The 26,684-nt window shown below is 46.8% G+C and overlaps 1 pseudogene; it reads left to right on the plus strand.

The window, feature by feature from the left end:
- The first annotated feature begins 1,231 nt into the window (after window positions 1-1,231).
- Window positions 1,232-25,072, plus strand: LOC125352448 (annotated as a pseudogene).
- Window positions 25,073-26,684: the final 1,612 nt, after the last annotated feature.

A 26,684-nucleotide genomic window follows, 5' to 3' on the forward strand; every position in this document is an offset into this window, starting at 1 on the left:
GTATTTAGCACCCTGAGCCTCTGAGCGGAGGAGAACAAGCCTCGCCCTGCGGGGTAGGGCTGAGTTTCCCAGCTACTGAGCTGTGAGAGATACTCGCGCTAGACAGCCTTCCTCAAGCAACACAACACGAGCACCATGCCTTTCCCACCCATGGCCCCCGATCTGCGCTCAGTTCCAAATTCTGAGCTAAGCAAACATACCCGAGATGCTAAGATTATGAGATGACAGTCTAACATGCTCTGGTGACAGATAATAACGAGAAGGCTGTTTATAGTTGCTAGTCCCAAATACCTTTTACCCCTGTGTGTTTGAGCAAGTCACGTAGCCAATGTAGCCCTCAGTTAGCTCATCTGTAAAAGGGTGGTGATAGCAATGTGCCATTGTATTGGAGAGATCACGTGTTTGGAATGCTTATAAGGGAAGATGCCTCAGACACAAGAGACCCTTCAGGAAGAGGATCTGTCACTACATGCTCTCAGAATCTAAGACGGTTTCAATTGTTTAAAAAATGTCCAATCTATGTCATCAATTGAAGGAATTTTTAATCTCATTTTCGTGAGCGTATCTTCATTTTCTATTTGTGAGAAAAGTCAAGAACTGACTACGTTTAGAAGACTCAGACAAAAATAGGCGACACCGCTGTCTCAGAGTCACATCCTGCCCCAGGACATTCCGCTGCCAAGGGAATTTTTACAGATTGCGACAATTCCCTGTTTAGCACCATAAAGTCAGAGAAGTTTAGAACCAGAAGGTATCAACCTGAAATTCATCATGGCGCTGCGGGATTCCGTTAAAACCTTCCATGTCATTTATGAATGATCCTTCTGTGTCTCTATGAAGGAGTCCATCCTCTTCCTTCTTTGTAGAGGATAACTAGCCCCAAATGACACGGTGCCCTATGCTACGCCATCCAAGAGGCAAGAGCCCTTCATTTTCTCGGTGCCATGATTCCAAAAGAGGAGGCGATGGCCTGTGGTTCCTGGGAAGGACCTGCCGGGCTGCCATGATCCCAGCAGACGTACGCACTCCGTCATGTGAAGAGTGAAGGCGTCAGGTGTCCACGCGGTGCCTTTCCTGGCCGCTCAGGTAGAGTGGCCAGCGTTGCTGAGGATCTCTCGTGGTGTAGAGATCATGTATGTATGTATGTATGTATGTATGTATGGTATGTATGTATATTTGGAAAGGGGACTGAGGGTACCTAGTGCTCTCGTGAGCTGCCCGGTGAGTAAGAATGCACAATGATGAACTCCGTTCTCGAGTTCCTCTATGGAGGAAGCGGTATGAGCAGGTCCGTAGAACAAGATCCGAAAACCAACACATTTCCCCCGAGAGGCCGTATTCTGCAGAGAAACGGTTGCTCAGAGAAGCCTGTCGTGGTTGTGGTGAGGAGATTCTTGCCGTTTGCCAGAGCAGATAGGGGGGGAGATCAGGGTTCGAGGGCAGCCCAGGTGGGCGAGTTGGTGAGATTTCCTTCTCGGAGATCTCATCCAGTCACGACGACACCTGCCTGTTCTCCTGGCTAGGTGGGAAGCTGAGATAAGGGCTGATGAAGAAGACACAAGTGCTTCCTGAATCCACCTCGACACAGGGACGCTGAACGCCATGGGCTGAGGTGGGGGGGTCGAGGGGAGAGGGCTGGACTCCAGCAAAGATGAGGAAACGAGCACAGGTGCATGGTGGCTCCGTGTCAGGTGGAAAATAAGATTCTATCTGGAAAGCAAACGGGCCTCGGGCTAGAGACCGGGTCCCATGGCAGAACGCCAGCCTTGCAAGCATGAGGCCCTCAGTTCAAACCCCACTACCGCTCGCAACAGTGCCCCAGCTCCAAAGTCTTTTATTTTCTTTTTTATGCTGTTTTCACCCCCCCAACTGCTTCAGTCTATGCAGCTGCAAAGGATGATTATAACCCTCTGGGAATGGCTCCAAGGAAAGGTAGGAAGGCATGAGATGATGAATTACTAGACAAGTCACACAGCGGCAAATGTCTACGGCTCTCTGTTCGTATAGCAATGGAACAGAAGCGGAGGTCAACCAGGAATTAAACAAAGGGAATACATGCTAAAACACAAATCTGTGGACTAACAGATCCCACAGGCAGTGTTGAAGATGCTCATTTCAAAATAGGTGACCTATGCTGTGCATTCTCTGGTCTGCCAGAAAGCAGATAAGTCAAGTATTGAATCATACCTCAGCGCTTTCTTTGCCCACCCACCCATTAGGTCTCTTATGCACCGACTTAGATGGTAGATAGCAAGAGGCGATGAGAGAGCAACCCATTCACTGGAAACACAATCAGTTCCCGAAATCTTTTCTTTGCAAACTCCGAGATAGGTAGATGCCAGATATCAACAACTTGTCAGCCTTTCTCAACTTTGAGGTCAGTTACAATGTAAGCTCAGTGATGTCGAAGGCTTTCGCTTCCTTTCTTTTTGTCTTTCAAAGGTAGAAGCATTTCTCAACATCAGCACTACGGAGACTTGGAGCTGGAAAATGTTTTGTTGTCGTAGACCACGACCTGCAGGGTCCCCAGGGGGTGTTTCTAGACTCTACTATAGATGCCAGTAACACACACACACACACACACACACACACACACACACACACGCCTTTTATCTTCCAAGCTGATGAGCTAAAGATGAAAAGGAGCCCATGGGTTTGTGCTGTCTTAAGCCTTTTTAAATGTATAATTCAGGCGATAAAGAGTTTAAAGAAGAGTAACATTAACTGGCCCAAGTCACTGTTACCTACTCATTGCTACTAGTGCTGGGCAGTTATTTCAGCCAAAATAAAAAATTTAAAGCCAAAAAAAGAAAGAAAGAAAAGAAAAAGAGAAAAAGAAACCTGAATGACTCCCTTCTATACTTATCACTTTCCAGTCCAGTGTGGATCATTCCCTTCTTTATGAGCTGTGTGTCATAAAAGAAGTGTATAGAAAGATGTTTAATGTGTTGTCAAGAGTACAATTCTTAACGTATTATATATGAAGCAGTCCTGTAGCCGAAGAGCTGAAGCTTGTGTTTGCCCTTCGAGGCGATGCAGTCCCGTAATAGAGAGCCTCAGAGCTAGGGTTTGCTGTACTTTGGGAATTAATCACATAAACTATAAATTGGGTTCAACAGGCTGGCTTGGTAAATAGGCGCAGCTAATGAGGACACTCTGAGATCTTATAAGAGAGCTCGCTGCCCCAGGACAAATAGTCCTGTTGCACCTGATGGAAACTAGAAGACATCAAAGCATAAAGGATTAGTGCTCTCAGTATTGAGAAATGGCCAGGGGGGATTCACCAACGTATTACCCCACATCCAAGCTAATCCTGTTATCTGCAAAACAGAACTGTGTGGAGGAACTGCTGCCACCTCAACTTGCAGAAGGATAATTTTGTGTTTACGTGGGCAAAAAGTGCAAGAAATTTCTCCTCTGACTAGGAACACTAGAAAACGATTAGTATTTTTTTTTTTGAGGTTTATTTCCCATCCCTGTCTATGTGGCTGCATGCATGAAGACATACAGGGCAGCAAAGGTTGTGGGTGCATGAGCGTGTGAGTGTGTGTGTGTGTGTGAGTGTGTGTGTGTGTCAGAGGTGTTGTGGACATGGGGGTGGAGCAGAAGGGCTGCAGAGCAACAGCCCCTGTGATTTTCCATCATTCCTGCTTCTCCGTGAAATGAATATCAAGGGAAGAGTTGACACCCCGGTGTTGATAATTAAATCTGTACTCATTTCAAACGGACTGCGTGGCCTGTCTCGGTGTGGCTGGGCAGGCAGTGCATTGGAAAGGTGAAAGGAGAAAGGAGAGGGAGAGGGACAGAGAGAGAGAGAGAGAAAGAGAGAGAGAGAGAGAGAGAGAGAGAGAGAGAGAGAAAGAGAGAGAGATCAAATAGCCAGGCCCTGTGGTTGCCCTTTCCTGCCCCAGCCACCGGCTCAGGACATTGATTTCCGGGGACCCACGCCTGGCCCACAGGCCTTTGCCTAGAGGACAAGAGCAGGCCCCGTGAGCTCCCTTCCCATCTGCCTTGCAGAAGATGTCTTCCTGACCTAGATGTCACATTTGGCTGTGGCTTATTGATGCAACCCAGCGTCCTGGTGTTTGGGAATGAGCCGAAGTTTATCTACAGCCTCTCGTGACTGTGTAGGCAGAGCGGGAGACAGAAGCTGCGTTCAGTCATCACAGGGCTCCTGCTCCCAGAGGAGCCCTCTCTCCCCTTTGTGTTCTCTTTGTCGTGGTGAGCCGATGATAATATGGCTGTGGGCCACCAGTGAGTCCAGCTACCCCCCCCCCCCCCGCCCACATCCACCCTCCTCCAACACCATGGAGTGTTCCAACTAGCTAGCTGCTCCATTAACACACCGTGGAAATGGATGGGGGGGGGGGGGGTATGGCTTTCGGACATTTATTTATAACCAGAACAGGGTCTGAAGGAGATCTTTTCTCTTACAAACGTAACATGGAATGAAAGAATAAAAATAAATAAATAAAATCACCATCGTCAATGACGAGGACAACAAAATCCTAGGAAGTCGCAGTTGTACTGTTCGCCTAAAGAAACAGCAGAAGGAAACAGATCTCTGAAATGGCTCAAGAGAAAAATAACACTCAGCTGGATTTTTCTGTATCCATTCCGATAGGTTTTCCATTGTCACTTCAATTCCTGACCATCCACCCACCGGCTCCCTCCCTCCCTCCCTCCCTCCCCTCCCTCCCTCCCTCCCTCCCTCCCTCCCTCCCTCCCTCTCTCCCTCCCTCCCTCCCTCCCTCCCTCCCTCCCTCCCTCCCCTCCCTCCCTCCCTCCAGCAGCCGAGGCCCTTTGAATTCTATGCACAATGCTCTACTTCTCCTTTCTTCTGTTTGTAGTCTACACTTTTCTTGCCTTGCTTATCTCATGGGAGTATCCTCTCTCTCTCTCTCTCTCTCTCTCTCTCTCTCTCTCTCTCTCTCTCTCCAGGGAAGACTTTCTGTTTTCTTAACGTGTCATTTATTGTTCTTTTCTAATAATCCCCTTTCGTTCTGCTTTTATACCAAGGTCCCGCACCAGTGTCTTTCTAGATGTGAGCATTCGAGGACATCCATTTCACCTCAGATGCCCCTCATCCGAGAACCGAGAATGCCCCCTCCGCCCCTCATCCCAGAACGCCCCCTCCGCCCCTGCACCAGCAAGCATCTCACTCTTCCTCTTGGCCTCAGTGGAGTCAGCTATCTCCAAGCTTTGCCTCCCACGCATCTTGATTTAGCCACCTCTAGCCTTACCCATAAGCAAGAGGCCTCCTCCGAATGTCTCCCAGATGGATTATTGTGACACTTGTCATTAGGACTCTTGCTTCCTTTCTCCCCCTGCCTACCTCGAAGCTCTATTATCTTACTCCACTTCTGGAGTCCTTAAATCTACGTGATCCTGACTGTACTTTTTCGTAAAATGTCTGCATAGTACATGTTACTCCACATGCGGACATAACCACAAGTCTTAGTCCTTGAGTCCAATCGCTTACAAGGTGACCAGAAGCAAGTTACACAATCTTTCGGGGGGGGGGGGGGGGAATCAGTCAACCAAAGGGTCAGTATATTATTCAGAGTTCTCTAGAGATACAGAATTAATAGAATAGAGAGCAATGTATAAAAACGGGATTTGTTATCAGACTGAGTAATGGGATGACAGGGTCTGAGAAGGCCTCACGCTTGCCAACTGCAAGTAAAAGAACCAGGAAAGGCAGGCGTACCATTCCAGATCACGCATCCAGGGAGCTGATGGCGTAAGACTCACTGAGGAACCAGTGGACATCCCACCTCAAGAGAAGAGGGTGACTTGGTCCAGTGTCTCGCTTTGTTCAGGCCCTAAGTCCACTGGATGGCACTGAACACGGAGAAGCCGTCTGCTGTACTCTGTTAATCTCTTCAGAACTATCCCCACAGACACACTCAGAAGCGATGTGCAGTGCCTATGTGGGCACACCCTTGGCTGATGTGAGCTGACACGTAAGAATCCCCTCCACACGCCTTGTCTCCTGGAGGTTTATAGTTGCTCTCTGTGGACGGCACCGAGATGAAAGCCCGGGATATGGAATCCCTTTCTCACATCGTCTCTTCAGCTTCTTTCTTTCTCTGTTGTCTTCTTCTTTTTCTCCTCACAGTACTGAGTCTTGAACTCAGGGCCTCCTGCCTGCTTCTTAGTGGGCTCTACTGGTGCTCCACCACTTGAGCTATGCCTCCAGCCCGACCTTCTACTGGTTATTTTGAAGATGGAGTGTTAGGGGTTATCTTCTTCCAAGACTGGCTTTGAACCAACGTCCTCCAGATCTCTGCCTCCTGGGTCGGGGGGACGCAGGTGTGCGCCACCAGCCTTGGGGTACACGGGTGATGCTTCGGGGCGAGTTTCACCCTTCCCCCCGTCCCGTCCCCCACCCCCCCGGCTGATCTGGACTTCGAGCCTTCTATTTGCATTTTCCAACGGAGCTGGGACGGCAGGGTTGCGCCGCCAGGCCCAGCTTTCCCCGGTAGGGCTGGGCACTTGTGACTTCTCTGCCCGGGGTGGCTTTGAACCCTGATGTTCTTGCTCTGGGCTTTCTGCGCAGCTACAGTGACAGGCGTGCACCACGGCACCCGGCTTCTTTCTAATGCGACGCCTGCTCTAACCCCAAAATGTGGGGTGGCGGGTGGTGTGCGCCCCTCTTCTCTGAGAAGGTGCACTCAGCTGGAGCCTCGCCCGGTCCTGTCAGCAAATGGCATCCGCTCTGGACACACCGCTCTCCTGGAGTGTGTCTTCTCAGAACAAGGCTCTCCTCTCCAGCTTTAGCAGCCAGTGCGGGGCCTTCCTCCCCTCCTGACCACCTCCACAGACCAGTCCCTTCCAGGACCACTCCTTTGCCCCGTAGACTCTGTACTCCTCAGGGCTGCTAAGCAACCAGGATGCGGCCGGGGGACATTCCCTTGCTCCGCAGAAAAGATTCGGATCCGGGGAGCCTCTTCCCATCACCGGGGTGATTGCTAACTGAGGCAGAAGAAGAAAACGGACACGGATTCCCAGAGTATTTCATTGCTTGAAAAAAAAAATTGAAATTGTACTCCTCTTTGTGATCCAGGAACACTGCGAGAAATCTAAGGGAAAGCCATGGGTGACATTCCAAACTATCACACCCATTGACAAAGGGCACAGTGTAGGAACCCAATGAGAGCTTGAAAATTAATTTGGACGTAATCATCTAAAAAGATCGATCACGGGGAGACCAGGGAGCCTCTGTCACCGGTGCTCTTAAATGATTTGGCAATTCCTCCTTTTAAGATCTTTAATTGCTTGGTTTAAAGGCACCATGGCCTGGAGGCAGAGGGTAGGTGGGGTGGTTTCGGGATCTTAACACCGTAATCCTATGATGATATCACTCAGATCCTTGGAAGGCGAGAGAAGGCAGCTGGAAAAGGAGCCATAACTCGTTTTGTCTGGGCGCATGAACCCCAGCCCTGCCCCCCACCCCCCCATCACCTTTGTCCAGGTGCACTATTTACATTGCCTGCCCAGCCCTGACCCGGAGATCCTCATCCATGCCGGGCCTGGAACACAGCTAGAAACCATATATGTTCTTAGAGCCTCTGGTTTGGAATTCGCTGGACACGGGTCCTAGCTGGCTGGCTTCACTATTTAATTAACTTGCCTGAGCATGGTTTCCTTATTTTGTAGTCATTTCCAAAGGTTGCGTGATGGTTAGGGGAGATCATTCAACTGGAAATCTTACCCTCAGAAGGAAAAGGTCTGGGTTTGATCACACATGAGTTTTTGGACACTCCAGAGCTGGCTTGAATTTACTCCTACACTGTCTCTCAAAGCGCTCTAAGGGAAAGAGGGGTGAGTTTGGTAGATATTTCCTTTAGACAAGTCATACCCTCTTGGGTCCAAATTTCCCAGTACCTGGGTTTGAATCCTGCCACCAACAAATCACCAGTACATGCATATATAAGATCCTTAATGCTGCTGTGTTTGGTTTATATGTCTGTTAAATGGTGATAATTTGGATCGATAGGGTCTAAATTAATCAATATAAGTGAAACAGCTGGGAAAATAATTGATGGTTTATTTCAGCCATATCTCTTAGACTTCCCCTTAGTTGCAGTAGCTACAGCAAAGCTGATTTGAAGACTTGAACCTCAGTAGTTTTAAATTCCTATGAAATATTCTCATGGAATTCCTATGAAATACTCTCCTCGTATAGAAAATAATATTCTAAAGGTAATTTTATTAATTCTGGTGGGAGTCCAGTGAATTGCGATCCAATGTGACTCTAGTAAATAGTGTTGAGGGTATTTGTTTGCTTGTTTGGTGCCAGTCCTGGCTTGGACTCAGAGCCTGGGCCTTCTAGTGCTCTACCATTGGAGCCAAAGCTCTACTTCCGGCTTTTTTTTCTGGTTCATTGGAAAAGAGTCTCCTGGGCTTTCCAGGTCAGGCTGGTTTTGAATTGCAGTTCTCAGATCTCAGGCTCCTGAGTAGCTGAGTAGAGGGTGGCTGAGTAGCCACCAGCGCCTGGCTTGGTCAATTGTTTTGATGAAGGGGGCTGGCTGTTGACTTCTGGGATGCTGGTGATGAACTTATTCCCGGGATGGGGGCAGGAGGGCAGGAGGAGGGACATCGCGTGGAGAGCAGGGCAGACAACGCCCACACTTCGGAATCCGGGTAGCCTCTCAAGTCTCGTGTGTGGACAGGCTGTTGGTAATACGCTCACACATCCGTGGCCTCCTCTGACCGGCCACCTTCCCTGCTTAAACACTACCCTTTCTGAGGATGAAAGGGAGAGAGAAGGACTGAGGTGACAGGTCCTATGGCTCATGTCGCATCACAGACAGGAGAGGCCAAATCAACATGGTGGCTTCTCTCCAACTCCAAAGCCACAACAATCACCCTTGTGCGTGACTTCGGCTGCTTCTCCCCCTTGTTCTCCCTGCTCTTCATGCTCGTTCCCCCACAATGGACTTGGGCACAGGCCAGCCGAACGGCTTCACGCTCAGTGTCTCCCTTGACTTGTATGCCAAAATGACAGCTTGAGGGGCTGGGATTGTTTTTTTTTTGTTTATTCTATGTATTTTTAATATTTTTTTAGTTTATTCCATATCATTGATGATATGGTCTTATAGATGTTGGCATCTAATTCTCCCTGCATGCGTGAGAAAGAATCCAGTGTCCCATGTTCTCCCTGAAGTCTCTTTCTACACATTCATAGGCGCTCACTGAGTTTAGCTTATATCACAGTAACTGTCCAAGGTGCTGTATCCACACTAATTCCTTAATAGGCCTCCTAAATGAGTGATCGCTATGCTTACACCACAGGAAGGTTAAAATTTCCCTGAGTAGCTAGCCAAGGCTCAGCAGGGTTTTGAAGTCCAGTTGGCTCTGGAGTCTTTGCTTGTCGGCTTCACACTACTCTATTTCTAGGCAGGACCCTAGAAGAGGAGGAAGAGTGGAAAGACCAGCGCTCAAGGTTTCCCATCTCGGCTTCTGTCTTGTGCTCTGCTTCCACCCCCGCGGTTCCCTACACTATCATTTGAGGAGTCTAAAAAGTCATAGGTAGTCTTTATATTGCTCAGAGGAAGAAACCGGCATTTCTGCGAAGCTAAACCAAGTGTGTGATCACGACTGGGGAGATGGATACGAGGGAAAGACGCCTTCCCAGAGCAAAACTCGTGTTCAAGGTGCCTCGTTTACCAACCGCCAGTGCTTGGAGTGAATCGTACGGCAAATCGGGCACAGAGTAATCGAGCATGGGACAGCCCTGGGGCGGGGGGGGGGGGCAGCCCCACACAGAGCCCCACACAGAACAAACTCTCTTTCTGTAGTAGATACTTCACTCAAGTTCTCCTTCCCCATTCTCAAGTTAGATATTTACTCCTTCCCCTTAATTCTCTTCTAAGGAGTCTTCTACCCATGACTTTATAAGAAGAAAAGCTAATTCAGAATATGAAGAAATAGCAGTAAGAACTGAATTACCATGGCTGACCTGAGGGGCAGGAGAAAATACAAATACACAAGTAGTATGAGTTCTCAAATAGCTTTTGACATATGGAACAGATTCTAGACTTTGTATCAGAGAAAAGAAAAAGAAAAACTGCCAGTTTCTTGAAAGAGATAAAATATTTGCTATAGAGTCTGTGTAATTTTGTCTAATGGGTCTTAGAAAAGTCTCCAAATAAAGTGATAGAGATCATTCTCAATGACTTTCCAGACACTTTCCATAAAGTTAAAGATTTCATAGATGTACCTCTCTAAACCTAGCTTGATTCACAATAGAAACCCAGTTCAGTTAGCTTTATCCCTAAGCAAGAAGAAGGTAAACATGTAGACTATGAAAAGAGCAAGGTTCAAAGAAGTCAATCAAGTACGTTCTTTCTGCTGAGCTAGCTTATCTTACCCCCCTTCCTTCCTTCTTCTTTTCCTTTCCTTCTTTCCTTCTATCTCTCTGTTTCTTTTCCCTCTCTTTCAGTCTCTTCCTTTCTCTTTTGATATATATTTCAAATTTCAAGAGTTGAGTCTCTATTTGAAATGTTTGAATTTTAGCCCCAAGAGGGCTATCTTGACACCTTTGAAGGGTGAATACATATTCAAATATGGGGCTTGAATGTATAATAATTGAGTGTCAATATTGAGATAATACTCTGTCAACTGATTTGTACACAAGAAACTTGATGCACAGGAGGATATTATGAAAGTAAAAACCCTACTTGATCTCTTGGTTGTCATATCAACTATTAGCCAGGGAAATTAAGATTCATGATCTTAAACTAGAACATATAGTCTAATTGAGAAAGACTAATCTCAGTCAGAATGGCTACATCACACGGGCAAAATTAAACTGCCTTGAAAAAAGAATCAAATTATTCTAGTAGTTCTGCTTGAAGTCCTCCCTCTCTTTCTGGGTAGATTTGTTTTTCTCACCTTGGAGAACAACACGGTTGTTTCCTATTTTATATACTGAAGTTCTGTATAAATTTTTTTTTATAAAAGTCTCTTTTGATTGAGATTATTTTGATGTTTTAAGATTCAGTACTGTGGATTTTCTTAGAGTCTGCAGCATGAGACACACTTGTGGAGCTAATTAGGGTTAATCTGTTGGTAGAGATCAGAGTTCAGTGCATTGTAGCTCAACGTGCACAATGTAAGTCAATAGTTTATAGCTCAGTGTAGGCTCTGAGCTGTTTTGGAGGCAAAAGGTCTTTCTTCAATATCATCATTAATTTCAACTTTTTTTTTTTTACCAATAGACTATCTAGAGAATTTTTATGAAGTCTCTGACTGAGATAGTTCACAGATTTCAAATGGCAACGCAATCTAACACATGTTGCTGAGCAAAGAATACCACACCATATGTCTTCATGATTCCTTTTTTTTGTGTGGAATATCAGTGAACATGATTGGACATGGAAAGGCAGAAGAGAAACAAGCATGTGATTTGCGACACATTACAAATTTGCTGGAGAATGCAAAAGCTTAGGATAGCTGCATTTCTAAAAGTCTCTTCCCAAAAGGGTTTTCTTTCCTCGCTGGAAAGAATGAGTAGACAAAAACAAAACAAGGTGTTTACAAGTTACATTAAAGGATGGAGGAAAAAGGAAGGAAAAGATGTTCCCACACACTTCTTTAGGCAGAGCTTCAAGAAAAAAGCCAGGAAGAAATGAAAGAGAATCATTTAAAAATGGAAAAAGAATAGGAAAAAAAAACGGTGAAAGAATTCGAGTTGTAGTTTATTGGAGTTCCCCACCTTTTCCCTTCTCCTCAAATATGATTGTTGAAGGGATATGATTAGAAATTATACTTATCTACTGGCATTTCTACTATCAGACAAATGATCACTTCTCCTTTATTAAAGCACACACTCTCTCTCCTCTTTCCCTTTCTCTCTCTGCCTCATCCAAGGTCTCCTGACATTACAAAATGTTATTTGTCATGTACTTTTTCAAGTCCCAGAGCTAGCTGTGATGGAAATAAAAGTGTGAAAACCATTTCACCGAATGGCAATATTGGCTACCATTGGCAGGAGCGTAGACACAGGAAGAATTCGCCACTGGAAGGGGAGCCAAGGGGAAGTGAGTTAGGGAAAAGGGGCTGGGAGTCAGGAAAACACACTGCAGGTGGACACCAGGGCACTATACAGACAACACTGTCCAAAGCCCTGATTTTATGGGGAAACTTAATCCCAAAGAGGAAAGGCAGCCTTCTCTATCTCTTTCTCAATCATTCCTGCAATAGAGTCTTCGTTCCTTCCAACACCGCCCTTTCTCCAGTGCCGTGGTGGTTCCATTTCCTGTTCAAGGCTGTCACTAACTCAATCACATAATGGCTCTGACATTTCTTCCCAATGGCAAAGTCAGAATTAGTCTTTGCCTTGTCTGTCCCTCCGCACTCTGTGACCGAGTATTGCATGTGAAATTTCTACATGAAGAATACTGTGCTGTGGAAGATTTAATTTTGTGTGCAAAGAAATGCCTATATCCAAAGTTATATCAAAGTTTGTCTTAGAAGTTTCTGGGCTCTGCCCAAGAAACATCTCTCAGCCCTGTTGTTCTATGGCTCAAGTTGATGGATCACCAGCTATAATGCTGGCTTTCTGCCTGTTTCTATATTTATGCATCAATAGACTTAGATTCTGGTACCTGTATGTTCATCTCTAGAGGATGCTGAACTTTGCCAAAATTATTGTAGTCTCGGGGTGGTCTGTAGTCTCCTGGAATAACCCGAGCGATCAGAAGATAAACTACAGACAAAGCTTTGACTCTTGACCAAATCTAGACATGCCCATCTAGGCAGAGTGTGTCAGAACAAAGGAATGGCAAATGGAAATGAGAAGGGCATTTAAAAGTGAATCTCACACTGGCATCCGGAGAGTGACTAGAAAGACAGTTTATTTTATTCATTAATTAAAATCCATGAATTGAGTGAATATGGATCTTATCTTTTAATTCCAACATACACACACACACACACACACACACACATATGCGTGCGCATGCACACACGCATGCATGCAATCTACAGGCATGGACCAATGTCGGTCCGGAAGGCTTTCTTTCACTTGTATTTTCATATTCATTTTCTATAACAACCCTGTAGGTGGTCCTTCAGGGTGGCTCAGCACCGTAATTAACCTCTGTTGCTCATTTACTTAGTATTGAGCACTGGGTTAGGTGTGTAATGTGTAATTATTTCATCCTCACAAATGACTTGTAATTGCACTCATGATCTTCACACGATGTTCAGAGCCATGAAGTTACTTACGCAAAGGTAAAGGTAAGCAGTTGGCAGGTGAGGAAATCAGTGCTGAACCTGAAGTCTGTGTGCCTAGTCAGTACTGCACCTAGAGTACTGAACTTGATACCTCTAGGAGAATCTACAGATGCCACCACACTAGAGCCCTGCTTGTCAACGTCATGCTTCTTGTGACTCAGAAATGGAGAACACGTGTACGCATCAGAAAGCTGCCTCACCAACTCTGTTCCTGAGCAGCAGAAATCATCCCGGACCAAGCAAGAACGCGGAACCGTTCCTCAGGGGATAGACTTAAACAATCCATTTCCATCCTAGATGGGAAGAACCTCGTGGGAGCTGAAGGAAAGTTGGAATGAGGAGTGGGGTGAACTGTTCTTCTGTGTTGGGGGGTCATGCACACACCACCCTCACGCGAATGTGTCAGAGACGGGGTCTGTAGGAAGTCTTGGCAAACACAGGAGCATTGAAGCCTAGATTAACAGGTAAGGAAGCCATATGTGGGAAGTTGAGAGCTGACACCGTGCTGTAGGTTTTCCAATCCATTTTTCCATGTTTGTCTGTGTGAGTCTGTAAGAACACTGGACACATTGTGTTAGACAGGGTCTTCTCTAGACTTCAACCGGGTGATGGCCGGATTCTGAGTTACAATGAAAGCATGGTGCAACTCAGCACACGGTCCTCAAGATGTTGGTACTGCTCACCACCCCGTTTTGGGGTAGGAAACAGGGTCATGGCTTTCTTTCTATTTTCTTCATAAAAAGACATAATAGAATTTGACACAAGCCAACCATGAGAAAATTAATAAAGTCAGTATATATGTCGAGAAACTCACTCAAGATGAATATGCTTGAGTATAAGCTTGAAGAAAACCAGGCTGGATTCCCTCTGATATATGTTGGTTTTGTTTGGTTGGCTGGCACTGGTCTTCTCCAATGATTGACCACACTGTCACCATTTTCATTATGGTTTCGAAGCCCCAGGTTTTGACCCTCAGGAGAACTGGCTGACTTATGGGCTTGTCTTATCAAAGGTACCAGATTCGGTTGTAAACAGGGGCCGGATGCCCCTTTGGGCCTGGGCAGGTGTCAAGGCTATTTAGCCCTTGGAGATCAGCAGAATTGCCTGCTGAGATCCAGAGATGGAATCTCACTGGGCCTAACTAGGCCCCTGCATGTCGTGGGCTGCAGACACCAAATGTGGATTCTTCAAGCTTACAAAGGCAGGGAGCGGGGTCGAGAAGAGGCGGAGGCGTTCGCCGTCTTGCTCCCCGGGATCTTACCTCTGTGGGCCTCTCCATAAGGAGGAAGGAAGCGTCGCCATTCCATATGCCGAGTACCCCGATGATTCAAGGTGTTGGAACCAAACTCGCTAGGTGTTTATATTTTTATTTCATGGTATTTTTTTAATCACACTCATAGGGGCTCCCTCCTTCCTAGATCATTAATGATCAAAAGCCAGCTAAGATAAGAGTGAGGTTATTTCTAATTAGATCCACTTTCATCTTAAACTTCCTTACATAAACTCTTCTCTCCAGCCTTCCATAGCAACTGACCGGCTACAACTTGGGAATGGGAGAAGGGGCAAAAAAAAAAAAGCCGTTTCAACACACTAACTTGCTGAGGCTGGAGCTGGGGGTCGGGGGGGGGGGGGGGGGGGCAGGATCTCCCCTTGGGGAAACGCAAGCTCCGGGTGCTGAGCGAAACCCCTTGCATTGCAAATGCATCGCCAGCCGCTGCACCGTGTCCGGAAGTGCTCTGAAAATGTCTCTGCAGGGAGACCTGCCGTGCAAGTGAACTTTCTAGGGAATTCTAGGGAGTGCAAAGGGCTGCAGCGTGCCCGGTGGCTGGCTTAGAAGAACGAGAAGAGCACCTTAGGCGATGGGGAGGGGAGAGCCGAACTTCCTGAGCTGAGGCGGAGAGGGGAAAGTGCCCGGGGCCCGTCCCGTCCTGTCGGGTGAGCGGCCCGTGCACCGTAGGCCCTGCCTGTCCGCCAACTGGGGTTGGAAAGCTCTAATTAGATTAGCAATGTGTTGCTAGAAGGCAGAAAGCTTAAAACATGAACTTTTTTAAACAAGGACATCAGTTCTGAGTAAACATTATTCTTTGATTTAGCGGTGGGGCCTGAGTCAGCCTGTTTCCAGGAGAGTGGCGAAGCCCGGGTGCGATCCCAGACCGCGAGGACGCTTCCGTCTGCCTGTGCAAATCTCCTGGGCTGGGGCTGTCTCTTCAAGCTTGCCCGCGAGTATCGGCCGCCTTCCCTGGCCGGGCAGAGCTCGTCCGCTCCGCGTGGCTCGCTGCCTGGGGAGGGGTGCCCCTTCGCAGCTCTGTGCTGTGATGGTGAACCAAGGCGTACACTCATCGTCTCTGCTGGTTCCTCCCCTCCTTCCTCTCCCTTCCTTCTTCTCCAGGATTCAGGTGAGGAGAGAAAACAGAGGAGAACTTGGGCATGTCCAGGCACCGTCTCTCACAGTGAGGATGCAACAATGTGAGGTCTTAAATGTTCCCTCACGACGCACAGCAAATCCTCCACCCGCCCTCACCCATTCACTGTCACCCCATGTTGACAAGACCTCTGCCTCTCCAGAGCGGTCCTCTCGCTCTTCCCTTCCCTTCCCACCTCGAGTTCCACAGAGCTTTGCAAGCCAGCTGTGCACTATTTGCCGTGCAGCAAACTGGCTTGCTGGATAGTTCTGCCCCAACTTTGAGCATCTGTCCTTCTAGGAGATTGCTCGGTGTCCCAGACTCTGTGTCAAGGAGTCATCTTATCAAGTGAGGGAATGTGGAGAGGTGAGTGCCATGTCTAGATTAGAAATTCAAGCAACCATGCTTCAGATACCCAAAAGGAAAACGTGGAGTCTTTCTCCTCTCCCTCCTTGAACTTTATCCCGGCCTCTTTATCTCCTTTCTTCACTTTCTTTTGAATGAGGGTCCAGCAGGAGACCAAGGGTGCAGGAGGTGGACTGTGAAGGAAGACTCCTTAGGAAGTGTGGAGAGATCGTCCTCTGGCATTGGAGAGCCGGCTGTCCTGACATCGTTAGGAACGGCAGAAGGCCAGCCTGCTCCCTCTCTCCCCCCCAAGTGTGTGACTTGAGGTGCAGTCGCAGGCTTCCTGCCATGGGACCCTGAGTCACCCTCCTGACACTTAAATTCTCAACCTCTGGTTAGACATGATCTGCTTCAAATGGTTCCAAAAGCGGGCCCATAAAGGGGTAGAATTTTTATGCCTAGAGTTTTATTCAAGAGTTGCGAGATCTGCTTTGTGAGTTATCCGGTATTCTGAACATTAAGGTTCAGAGAACCATTGTTCTGTTATGTCCTTTATGTAGGCTGAAGAGGAAGAGAAAGAGCGGGGGGGGGCAGGCGGGGGGGTCTAAAGAAGAGGAGAGAGCGAGCTGGTGAGACTCGCATGATGTGCCGGAGCCCAACAGGCACATGGTTTGTTGTTTTGTTTGTTTTCACAGACGGTTCCTTCAAGTACACCCCCAGATGCTGTCTAGTGAAGAACACCCAGCCGGCCCCGCTATGGAGGGCGCTGCTTCCGGTGGCGCTTGACGGGTTATTTGTAAAGCGAACCCCGAATGGCAAACACCTGAAAGAAGCTGCAGCTGCACCCAGCGCCTTTGGGATGGCGACTGCCTTCGCTCCTGCCTGGCTCAGCCCCATGCGGGCAGTGCCACCAAGGGCCAGCGGGCTTCCTAGGCCGGAGAGCCATTAAGCGCCTGTCTATTTCTGTTGGGGGGGGGAGTGGGGGGCGGGGGGGAGGCCAGGATTAGGAGAGGTAAGGCATGTGGCGTGAACAGAGGAATGGATCCTATCTGCATCTCAGCTTGAGATTGATTTTTACACGTTTTCTTACTTTTTTTTTTTCCTTGCCCATATTGAGGCTTGAACTCAGGGCTTCGTGCTCTCCCTTGGCTTTTTTCACCACTTGAACCATGCTTCCACTTCTGGCTTTTGCCAGTGGATTGGGAAGAATCTCTTAGATTTGTCTACCCAGGGAGACCTTGAATCTGGGATCCTCAGATCTCAGCATCCTGAGTAGCTAGGATGACACTCGTGAGTCCAAGTACCAGGCTTTCGTGTACATTTTTAGTTCTTTGAATATTATATTGGGAAAATAGCTCATCCTGACTTCCGGGTCCTTCAACTTCACACCACAGGTGTGTGAGTAACTTACCATCATCTGCTTGTCCCATTTCCTCATCTTCAAAATGGAAATGAAAATATTTCCCACACTAAACAGGAGCAGATAAGAGAAGGCTCCTGGGAATATCAGTGAAATACATATCACCCAGTACTTAAACTCTATCACCATTCAATGCCTCCTCCAAGATTTGTGCTGGGTCAGCAGGACACAGACCATCTGATCCAAGTGGTGAGAGCCCCAGAGAACTTCTTCCTCTCAAGTCTGGGGGAGAGAGGTGCAGAACGGCTCGCGTGCTTCCCATCCGCCCTCGTTCTCGCGCGGATCCCAGAGCGCACCGGGAGACGACTGAGTCCCCCAAGAAGCACACGCAGACAGTGGAGAGAGCAGGGCCCACAGGGCGACCATCGCTTTCCTCCTGGTGGTGGACAGAGGAGGACACAGAGAACTCACCCAGGACCCAAGGGACACCACGTGAGCGGTTCAGAGCCTGGCCTCCCGGGCCAGGGCATCATTGCCAACCTTTAACCTCCCAGCCTTTGTAATACGAGTGCTTCTGGGAAGCCCAGAGAACCTCAAATAGCACTCAGCAGAACGTCGTGACCACGGGAATGTTTGTAAGTAAATAAAAAATCGGGACCCTGCTCCAAACCCTACCCGGACGGTTGCCATCCCCAAGGTCCCCTTGGGGTCACAGGAGTCTGTGGTTTTATGACAGCCACATTCTCGTTTGTCTCCCTCTGCACAAAGGTGGACATCGAGACTTGCTAAACGCAGGCCATTTTTAGCAATAATGAAGGGCTAAATGACTGCCCTCCTTCCAAAAGCCACATTCTCCGGGAAAACACTGCTGATTCTCACAGAGTGTCTGTGTGATTGAGAATCTGTGAATTCACTCCTGGGCATGTTTAAAAAAGAAAAGAAATCAGCACAACATTTGTGTAGTGAGGGCCTTGACACTCAATCTGCAGGCCTTTGCCAGTTTGCAAGTCATTCGGAACCTTTAACATCACTTCAACTCAGAGTTTCTTTGTTGTAATTATCTGCTGCGGATTCTGAAGTTTCCAGCTCTTCAGTCAATCATCACAAGAAACAAGTTGTCATGTTTCATTTGGGGGTGACTCATCGGATGTACTATTTTCCCGGCAGTTTCTGACCGGTGTTGAAAAGTCATGTCGAGGATACGGGGTTTGATTTTCATGCCTGATATTCTGGCATGAAATTCCCGGGTTGCTTGTCAAATTAGCTGTTTTACATCTGTGTGCTCGTTTTTATGTACTATACACCAATACGTCAAATTCAATTAGTCAATTTTTACTGATAAAAGCACAATGGGGTAAGCATATGTATTGAACAACTTTCTTTTGGATGCCAAAAGCAGATACACAAGCCAATACCCCTTAGTCTCCCCTTCAGAGGAAATGGAAGCCACGCAGGTCCAAGTGCACCAGACAGTCTACACAGAGATACAAGATTCCATCCTCAGGCCTCACGCGAGCCTGTCTGTCGTGTTGGTGAAGGCCCACCCATCAGCGTGATGAGCTCATGAGATGTCATGGCAGACGCCACAAAAAGTGGACCCAAAGCTGAGAGAGAGAGGCCTGGACTTCAGTCTCACAGAGCAAACCAACCTGAATGACTGTGATCCACACAGCGCTGCATCTCGTTTTAAAGATTATGGCTGTCAGAAGTCTGCCTTTTGATGGTGGCCAGACCATAAATTTCTGTGGCTAGTAGGAGGGAGGCACAGCAACAAACCTCCTTCATTCTTCCAGCCCCTGTGTTCAGCCTAGTTTCAGCCATAGTAGCTGACAATGTAATCCTCATTCGGCGGCTGATTATAATTAAAAATATCAGAATAATTAAAGTCCTCAGCTTGACAAGCAGAGCCATAACTTTGCCTTCAGACATTCCTCTCTAATTAGTTAATTAATCCTAATGCAAATTATAAGCAATAATTAGTCAGCCAAGCTTGACATAAAAGTCTGCTGACTTACAGCTAAAAGGCTTTTTGGTTGCTGGTTTGTGGTTTCTAAAGGTGTCTTTTGTCCACTCATGGTTTCTGTATCCATCCTACTTCAAACTTTCTGCCGACACACAGATACTCAAAGCAATTTGAGCTGGAGAAAACCACAGCTATAAAAAGCTGCATTACCAGAGGCATTTTTCAGTTTGACATAATAAATTGCATGCTCAGTATCTGTATTGAATATCAATATGGGGTATATCCTATCCAGAGGAAAAATTATATAAAGTGAGAAGGTAGAGAGGAGGCAGGAACATTCTAATCTAAAAGACAGTCTGTGATACGTTCTTCGTGCATTCGTGCTAGATTGTTGTGGTGCATTTTAGTATGTCTAAAACATTGAGTTATAATGCAGCCTATCTATCTGAACTATGGTATCTCAGTAAGAGAAAAGCTAATATCTCATCCACACTTAGGCAGACCTGGAATCTGTTTAGTGACATATTCAAAATTATCTCCTGATAAATCAAAGATTGGATATTGTGATTTTTTTTCTTTTTACTTATCTCCTCTACTAATGCGTAGAAATTCCTCATCCTAAAACAGGGAGAGGTTGGAAGGCCTGATCTCACAGAATATTGAGCTGATAGTTTCCTGGACACTGCAGACAGTTAATTACTCCCCTGCCTGTAACTCTAAATCATGAGGACACCGTAGCCAAGAAATCAGCTCCTGGAAACCTGACTATCAGGCAGCAGCAGGGTTAGAGTTACATCCACACAGAGCATATACCTCAAAGCCTATGTTTTGCTATAGCAAATTCTGAAGAGTATTTTAAGATACTGATTGCAAAAATGTCTTGAACTGAGTTGGGCACCACTGATTCATGCCTGTCATCCTAGCTACTCAGGAGGCTGAGATCTGAGGATTGCGGTTCAAAGCCAGCCAAAGTAAGAAAGTCCAGGAAACAACCTTATCTCCAATTAAACACACACACACACACACATACACGAGAAGTGAAGCAGAGGCTCTAGTGGTAGAGCACTAGACTTGAACACAAAAGCTCAGGGAGAGCACCTAGGCCCTGAGTTCAAGCTCTAGGACACACACGCACACACACAGACACGCGCACACACACACGTCTGATTGTTCTAGGCCTCTTGCAATGTGACTGTTTTTATTTGGGTTGAACTTGTCTTGTAACTTACTTGGACGAAAAGGATGAAGAAAAGGATGCAGAATTCAGTCACAAACCTAGGCTCCAAGATGCCTTGTCAACCTTTGTTTGTTTTCTTGAAGTCCTTCCACTTTCGTGAGACAAGCTGTGTTGGAAGTACTCACGAGCTAAAGACAAGAAGTCCTGAGGGACCATCATAGATCCATGGAACCAACATCAGCCAACCAACCACAACAGGAAGATTCACCCAGCTGATCTACCAACATTAGTGAATTTGTTATAAACCACCATGTGGTATAGCATGCTTCTCCATGCAATAACCAAATGACGCAACATTAACAGAAGAGCTTGCTCTAGGGTCTCCCATTCTAATGAAGCAGAGGAATTTTCAATCCCCCCAATCTACCCTAGTTTTTCCTGACTAGATCTGCTAATGTTCGATGAATGCTCTCTTTTCCTCTAGGAAAAGAAAAGGGATTATGCTAATCCCATCCTTTTCTTATTTGGGGCATTTTCTTTTGTAAATTCACTAGTTTCTTTCCTTTTCCCTAAAAAGTGTTGCTCAAGGCTCTATATATCTGAACAGAACTCTTTCCTTCAAAGTGCAGCACCAATGCACTCTCCATTTGCAAGTTGCATATAACTTTCTCCTTTCCAGAACTGATCTTTCAAAGACTACGCCAGTACCCATTCTGCTACCTCCTTTTTGCTTTCCAAGTGTCTATAATCAGGTACCCCTCTCCAGCACCCTCCATCCAAACTGCTCTTAATTTGGTTATAATTGACTTTTTTTTTGCCCAATCCAGTGATAACCTCCCCATTCCATCATTTTCTTACTGTGCATTTTCACTGAAGTCAAATATATGTCATTATGTTTAAATATACACACAATGAAACTTTTCTTTTGCAAATTCAGCATCCCTGTGCATGTAAATTTTCTCTGGCTTCTGTAACGAATAATGAAGGTCAATGTCTCCAATGCAAGTGTATTACCATGAGTGGACAGAACTTTCTAGTACAAATGTTACGTGTTGACAGAGCTGCATTTTTTCCAGGGATCTAGGAGAGGAGACAGTTCTTTGCTCGCGCCGTTTGTGTGTGAAGGAGACTTGTATTCCGGGGCTCATGGCTCCACTGTTCCTCTCCAGAGAGCCTCATCCCATTAGCTGATCCTCAACCATGTGACTCCCTCAAAGTAAGACCTTAGCGATGACCTCACTCCCCCGGAGATAATCCAGACTAGTCCTTCCGACCCAAGAGTCTTCCTTTAACAGCACCTACAAAGTCCTGTTTGCCATGTAAAGTGACATCGGGGCAGATCTTATAGATTAGGAGATGGAGCACTCAGAAAGGTATAGTCATCGTGTGGAATAACCACTACCCAAATCGCAAATATAACCAGAACTCGAAGAAAGGGCACAGATTGACTGAGAAGCAGCAAATGGAATGTGGGCTGAAGGGGAGAGAGGGGTTTTCAGATGTAACACACTCTCTCCCCAATCTCCCATGCTCCATCATCTGACTTGGTTCGGTATCCGGAAAAAAATTAAGAAACCACACGTTGAAAAGGTCATTGCGAACACGTGTAAGGAGACTGTGTATCTGAGTCAGTTATTGGAAGTAGGTCACTGACAAAAAGCCAGATGGGATATCCTTGGGAAAAAAAATGTTCTAATAACCGCTGAGATTCAGGAGCTGAGTGTTACAGCACAGAATTTATCCTACGAAGTACAGAAACTGGTAGCTTGAGGTGGGAGGCTATAAGGACAAAATCTGAAACACATAAAGTAGGTAGCAAAGAAATGCAGAAGCCTATTGATCTGTGGTATATAGTGTACAGATATTGACTAAAATGGTCATCCAAAATAATATGATAAGGACTCTATTGTATTAAACGAACGATCCTGGGGCAGTGGTTGCTTTGGTGTTGGTGTCTACTTGCCTCCCTCTGGCAGAGTATTTCAAGGGAGATGAGCTCATAAGAAATGTGGCTGCTTTTGAGCAGCAATGAGGGCGTAGTCAGGGTCTTCCAACAAATCCTACCAAGGCCAGATTTTCTTGAGATAGGCTTTGAGGTCACTGTAGTATTTGCTCTGGAAGCATTGGTTTTCCTCTCAGGACATCATCTGTTGCTGCTTCCTTCTCTCTGCTTGTCTTCATTGCTATTTCACAGAGAAGCAGCGAGGCTGCCGTCCATCAGTAGAAGAGCCATAGATGATGAAAATACACCTGACTATGAACGCAGTGGTCCCTCCTATCGAAGGCAGGAAGCATGCCCCTGATACCCATAAGGTTACGCTGACAACAAAATCCTAAATGTGAAGTGCCAAAAAAATAATCAACCCATGAAGGCTCTCTCCACCTTTGAGTCACGTGACATTTCCAAGAGCACAAACTCAGTAAGAATAAAGGGGAAGACCAGACAGAAAACTCTCCTTAAAAGGTTCTGGCTTTCCACTTCGCCCTCTAGCATTCATTTATTTTTATCATTCTCTTCATCCAATGGTATTTATTAAATGGCCGCATTTGCATGGCACCGTACCTGTGATTTTTCCATTTCTCTTCGAGGAAGATTTCCTGGTTTAGGAGTTTTAATGGCTGCTCCTTTGAAAATGTCTTAAGAGGGTTTTGACTGTAATTCCTTTTCTCCTAGCTCTTATTTAATAGGTACCAATGCCTATCTTTTGCCTGGGGTCTTGGGCTAGGGAGAGGAAGATTCATTAACCATGGTGAGTTACGGATTTCAATGCCCTGGCTACTTCATTTCTCATATCCAAGTAGATCATTTCCTCCCTCGTCCTCCTGGGCCCAAGGAGGCATATGTTGTAAGTAGCCTTAATCTGCTTCATTAGAATATATTTTTCACTGTACAAGAAGGATATTGCTCATATTATCATGTTACTTCCGGTGACGTGAATGGCAGCATAATCACGCACCCATGTTAGCTAGCAGTAACAGAGTAACTGTACTTGAGTAGAAAAGAAAAGCACTTGGAGATACTGAAAAGAACCCCGTTTTCAGATATGCACATGTATGTAGATCTAGCGAGGTGAAGTAGCTGCCCCTGTGTGCACATGGGTGGGTAGAGCCTGCCTCAAGTGGTCCCCGTGAGTAGCTTCAAATGTGTCCTGAGGGTACCATTTTGAGTGAAACTGGTGGCTAGGATGTCTCTGCGTGGTTTGAAAGCCAGGAGCATGTAGCAGAGAATCCTAAGGTTGCTCTCTGTCTAACATATCAGACACCAAGTGTGCGGCTAGAACACTCTGGACCCCTGCCCGTTACATGGTCCTCTTTCCTGATCCCTCGCTGTTTCGATGAATATTCTTCCTGGGCTGACATACTCCCAGAAGAGCCAACCTCTGCTGAGACCAGCCGCGTCTTCTCCTAGCAAACAAGTGTCATCCATTCCCACAGTGTCTTTGTGCTGCTTTCCACATCAGCTAAACTCTTCCTAAGAAGCAGAATCTCTGCCCAACGAGGGAACTGACTTGCTCAAGTCCTGTGACTCCTCCTCAGATAGGCTCGCAGGAGAAACTGAGATAAGCCGTCCGTCCGTTCCTTCCCCAGAGCACGGGCGCCCCAACCAGTGGGATTTTTGCTTCCTCCGATGTCTGGAGACAATTGTTGTCATCTCAACTGAGGAAGTGCTCCGGCATCCATGGAGTAGGGATCAAGAATGCTGCCTGACATGGCCCGGTGCCCAGTGCTCAGGACAGGCCTACCTGACCTCAGTCAAGACGTCAATGGCCAGAGAGCAAAGAAGGCAGCAGGACTGGAGTGCTCCTGCTCCGTCCCGGGGACCCTCCCTTTATTTGCTCAGTGGTCCAGAGTTTGCTGAGAGGAGCTTGGCTGTCGATGGCCACTATTAGAAATCGCATCCTCGCTCTTTCTAGCCAGCGCTGAGCGATGGGCATCTTCTCGGGACAACTGGCACAAGCGCGGCAAGACCGGGGCAAGAGGAAGCCCTACCACAAGAAGCGGAAGGATGAGCTGGGACGCCCCGTCGCCAACACTAAGATTGGCCCCCGTCGCATACACACAGTCCGAGTTTGAGGTGGCAACAAGAAATATCATGCTCTGAGGCTGGATGTGGGCAACTTTTCCTGGGGCTCTGAGTGTTGTACTCGTAAAACAAGGATCATTGATGTTGTCTACAATGCATCCAATAACGAGCTGGTCCACACCAAGACCCTAGTGAAGAACTGCATTGTGCTCATTGACAGCACACCGTACTGACTGTGGTACGAATCCCACTATGCACGGCCCCTTGGCTGCAAGAAGGGGGCCAAGCTAACTCCTGAAGAGGAAGAGATTTTAAACAAGAAGAGATCCAAGAAAATTCAGAAGAAATACGGTGAAAGGAAAAAGAATGCCCAAATCCGCAGTCTTTTAGAGGAGCAGTTGCATCAGGGGAAGCTTCTTACCTGCATTGCATCCAGACCAGGCCAGTGTGGCCGAGCAGATGGCTATGTCCTAGAAGGCAAGGAGCTGGAATTCTAGCTGAGGAAGATCAAGACCCGGAAAGGCAAATAAAGTCATCTACCATACTTAAAAAAGAAAAAAAAAAAAAAAGAAATCTCCTTCAATCTCGCCTGTGAATCGACAACTTCAAAAGCCTATAGGCGGAAGAGTTCTGGACTCAAGCGCGAACAGTTTCTTGGCTTCTTAAGCATCCTCTTAAATGAACAATTGCAAGGCAGGGTTTATCATTATTTTCCGACTTTGAGTTGGTATAAAAATAAAAGATAGGAGAGGAAGGGGGCAGGTATGAAGAGATATGAAGAGATGTGAATAGAGGGGGTCAAGGCTCTCTGAGCAGTAGTCAGGTAGGAAGTAGAAGCCAGCGGCTGTCAGGAGGACTCCAGCCAATAGCATCGACCTCTATAATGAAAGCTTGCTGAGTAGCTGCTCTCACCACAAAGTAGCATCCAGGAGACAAGTAGATTCGGTTTTTGTTTTTTTCTTCCCAAATATAATCATCTCATTACATCCATGTGTGTTGTTAAAAAATCATGTCATATGTGTTATGTAGATGCAGTTCCAAAACTAAGTGCCACAATGCAGCGTCCTTTCTAGGAGGGAGCTTTTTATTTCGGGGTTCAGCATGAATGCGCGGCACTGTTATAAGCATGACACAACGGCAGAACGATGGGTTTCTGACAGGAGTGCAGGCCCCGTGACAGCAAGACCAGAATCATGTCCGGCTAGATTCTACTCCACAGCAGAGGCAGAAATTCTTCTCCGGTGTTCAGAATCAATGACTTCTCGCTGTTATTAAGTCCGCAAAAATAAACTTCAGGAGAGAGCCTTCTCAATGAGAATCACATAGCGGCTATTTAATGATCGACGGACATTTGAAACTTCCACGTTATTATTATAGATGCAACCTGATGGCAAAACCTTTCGTAACGTCAATGAGCGCCGCGCAGGCCTCTGACACTGATGACACGCGAGCGGCAAAATTCCTAAATCCTTCTTCTGCTGGGAGTCTGTGCCCAACTCAGGAACGGCGTGAGCAACTCCAGGGTGGATATTTCTCATGCAAGTGGTCCCAAACGGCACGGCGACGAGGACTGGATTAGCGACTCCGAGAATTTGTGTTTCAATTCCAAATAAATGAAGCCTGACTCCAGTCTTTGTTATTTCCTACCCATCTAACGCAATTCAATTACATGCAGCCAATACTTGCTGAGCCACGGACCGTGTGCCTGGTGTCGGGGAACTCAGCGTGGAGGGCCAGGATCAGGGCCCTGAAGGAGATACTTGACTCCGAGGGAGATGAGATTTAATTAGAGGATAATAAAAGCCAGCTGATACCCACACAACTGAACGTCACGTGATCTAGTTAATCCTTCCGATCCGAGGACACACAGAAGCCCTCCGAGGGTGCCCTCCGCTGATGAGCCCTGGTGTCCGGTGAGAAGGGGCAGGAGCAGGTGTGACTTGGGAAGTGACAGGAATGGGGGAGAGTTGCTTTAGAAGAGAGCGTGAAGTACGGAGAAGAAGATCGGATCTCTTGCCAAGGGAGGGACTTTTAGGCAGCTTCTGGTGAGGTGCTCTTCGGGACTCAATCAATAATCAGTTACTGTCTTGCTATGGGTCACAGATGTTTATGAACATATCGTTGTGTGCCATCTCTGAGATAATGGCATAAGAATGTCAGTGCAA

The sequence above is a fragment of the Perognathus longimembris genome, chromosome 6 (assembly GCF_023159225.1).
Source record: "Perognathus longimembris pacificus isolate PPM17 chromosome 6, ASM2315922v1, whole genome shotgun sequence".
In the NCBI taxonomy this organism is placed as follows: Eukaryota; Metazoa; Chordata; class Mammalia; order Rodentia; family Heteromyidae; genus Perognathus; species Perognathus longimembris.